The sequence below is a fragment of the Apis dorsata genome, unplaced genomic scaffold, assembly GCF_000469605.1.
Source record: "Apis dorsata unplaced genomic scaffold, Apis dorsata 1.3 scaffold_683, whole genome shotgun sequence".
In the NCBI taxonomy this organism is placed as follows: Eukaryota; Metazoa; Arthropoda; class Insecta; order Hymenoptera; family Apidae; genus Apis; species Apis dorsata.
This window is the reverse complement of record NW_006263864.1, coordinates 299,798-302,604: the sequence shown is the minus strand read 5'-3', so window position 1 is coordinate 302,604 and position 2,807 is coordinate 299,798. Positions and strand designations below refer to the sequence as shown.

At 21.2% G+C, this 2,807-nt stretch overlaps 1 protein-coding gene and 1 long non-coding RNA gene across 3 annotated transcripts in view; one reads left to right on the top strand and one right to left on the bottom strand.

Annotated features, from left to right (window-relative positions):
• Window positions 1-2,807, top strand: part of LOC102675968 (putative oxidoreductase GLYR1 homolog) — a 21,924-nt gene that overhangs the window by 14,399 nt on the left and 4,718 nt on the right. The gene's annotated exons all lie outside the window — the stretch shown is intronic.
• LOC116186429 overlaps window positions 1,753-2,807 on the bottom strand; it is a 1,720-nt gene continuing 665 nt past the window's right edge. Inside the window, exons 1-2 of one of the 2 annotated variants that reach the window (XR_004151417.1) lie at window positions 2,527-2,630; window positions 1,753-2,285 (exon numbers count right to left, since the gene is read on the bottom strand). This is a non-coding gene — a long non-coding RNA (uncharacterized LOC116186429). Of the gene's footprint in view, window positions 2,286-2,526; window positions 2,631-2,807 lie in introns of those variants that run through there. The other variant, XR_004151416.1, reaches the window with a different exon arrangement.

Here is a 2,807-nt window from a genome sequence, read left to right as displayed (position 1 = left end):
AGAAAAACAATCATAGAGAAAGGAGTATGATGTAATTTAATTGTTAGAATAATTTTTGATCAGATTGAACGACTATTTACTAATTAATTTAATCTTAATTTAATCAAGAATTTGTATTGATTTATCTTTTCTATTTTAAGGAATATTATGATAAAATTGACAATCTATACAATCTATTTAATAAATAGATAATATATATATATATATATATATATATTTATTATAAAACAGAGAAAAAAAAATTAGTAATAATTTTGCACATCATAAGACTAATATTAACAATTATAAATTTATGTAAATATATTTAATATTTTTATGAAAAAAAATTAAAAAATATAAAAAATTTACTTATATAAATGATATTAATAATGTTATTAGAAATTCGATGTGTATTGAATGTATATATAAAAATGATAACAAATGTCTCGAATTACTATACTTTGATATTCTTCAATTATGCCTGCAGATAAGCCTCGATTTGCGATATATATATATGATTACCTTGATTTTTATTTTCTCCTCTTTCCTTGTTTTTATTTTTTTCAATATCGAATTCAAATTTGTAAACTATATTCAATAAAGTTGCAAAATGTTGAACATTTTATCATGATAAAATGGAATAAGTTTGGTAAATGATTGAATGAATTATGAACCTGAACTTGAATTACAATTAAATTATGATGCAATTTGAATGATTTAGTAAATCGTTTTCGTAATTTGTTTCGAAATTTGATTTGTGTGCATATTCGTAATGAGATTGAATTTGATTGCAAAAATTCCATAAATTGCGCAAAAACTTTTCTTTCTGTTTTCTTTTTTTATTATTGCCAAGAGAAACAACTAAGCAACTAAGGATCGAATTATTTGATTTCTTATCTTAATCTCTTATATCTCTTCTTTTATTCTTTGTTATATCATTTTATTAATTGAAATAAATGTATAATTTTTGTTTGAATATTTCTAAATGTATTCTTATCAGATAAAGATTTGTGTGATATGATAATAGTAAATTAATTAGAAGACATGTAAAATATTGTCTTATTAATGAAACATGATACTTGATTTTTGGATCATATAATGCAATTAAAAAAAATATATGAATAAAATAAATATGAAGTTCTCGATTAAAATATACTTATATATATTATGTAATATTATCAAAAAATAAAATAAAAAAAGAAATTTAAAAAAAAGTCTTAAATAATAATAAATAAATTAATAGCATTTGCAAAGCTGTAATGAATTATATATTATATATATTTATAAATAAATATGTGATTATAAATAAATATGAAATAAAATTATTTATATTCATATTCATGAAATGAAAAACGAATTTGATCTGCAACGGAATATTGCGCACAAATTATTATGTATATATATATGTATATACACAAAACTTGAAAATATTTGCAAATTTATGAAAATTCTCTTTTGAATTAATAATTTAAATTTTAAATAAATAATTTAAAAATATATTAACAAATAAATTCAATAGCGTTGTTACGTAATACTATTGGCACACGATCTTTAGAAGAGTCAAAATTGTAGATAGATAATAATAATAGAAAAAGAAAAGAGAAGTAGTTATTTTAAACATACATTCTTTTATTTTCAATAATAACAATTGGATTATAAAATTGGCATAAAATAATTTGTTATGATGAAAACAAAATGGAGTAGAAGAGAATTAAAGAAAAGTTTCAAGTTTTTTCTTGTGTTTTATTCTTACAAATAAATAGAATTTAACTATTTAGCGCAATGAAATTTTCTTTATTGCATAATATCATTACATATCATAACATCACGTGTGTAGTTATAAAATAGAAGAAAGCATTTTTCTTATATTTATACAAAAACAGAATTCATTGGACATAATAAAAAAGAAAAAAAAAGAAAAAACTTTAAAAAATGATGATAAATAAATAAAAAATAATAAAGACAATAAATGTTTTTGTTAATTACAAGAGGAAAATAAAGGGAGATTCATACAAAAATGACATACATAATGACAAAAATTCATACAAACTTGAAGAAATAGAGATACGGTCGACCGTTGAGCAAACCTAACGAGAGCTCGATCAGCTGGCAACGGGACAATGTTGCCATGTTTCTTTTCGTGACCCCAGTTGGCGACCGCGTCGACTTTGTCGATCAATATTACTGAAATCTGGCAACCTCGCAGCTATCCAACTCTTTATTTATACGTGTCGGTCACACAGCGCAAGCTCGTTCTGAACCTTCCTTTGGTCGCTTTTGTCCTTCGTCATCTTCGTTCCCTTGGCCTTTACAATTTTATTTTACTATTTCCATATTTTTGAAAAATTAATTATTTGTTTAATTATACTTAAAATTAGAACATCAAATAAATAACTAAACAAGAATAATTGTTAAATATTTGATAGAAAATTCTATAGTTTGAATTACATTATGTTACATAAATATTTTTAGAATTGGTGAATATAGATTAAAATAATCAGGGACGAATATCAAATATAGTCTGTTTCAATATATTATATATATTACCTTAATAAATGGTGATCATTCAACCTTCGTATAATTGATATTATGAGCTATCAGAATACACATTGTTTTCATCTGAAAAAAATTAAACTAAAAAATATTATTATTTATATAATATCTTAAATTATTTAAATATTCTATCTTAAATTATCTTATTCTTTATTTTAATATTATTAAATTTAATTATTTTAATAGAGAATTGTTTCATAAAAATAACTTTCTATTTAATTAAGATTAATTCTTAATAATTCTTAATAATGATAAGATTAAATCATTGAACAATA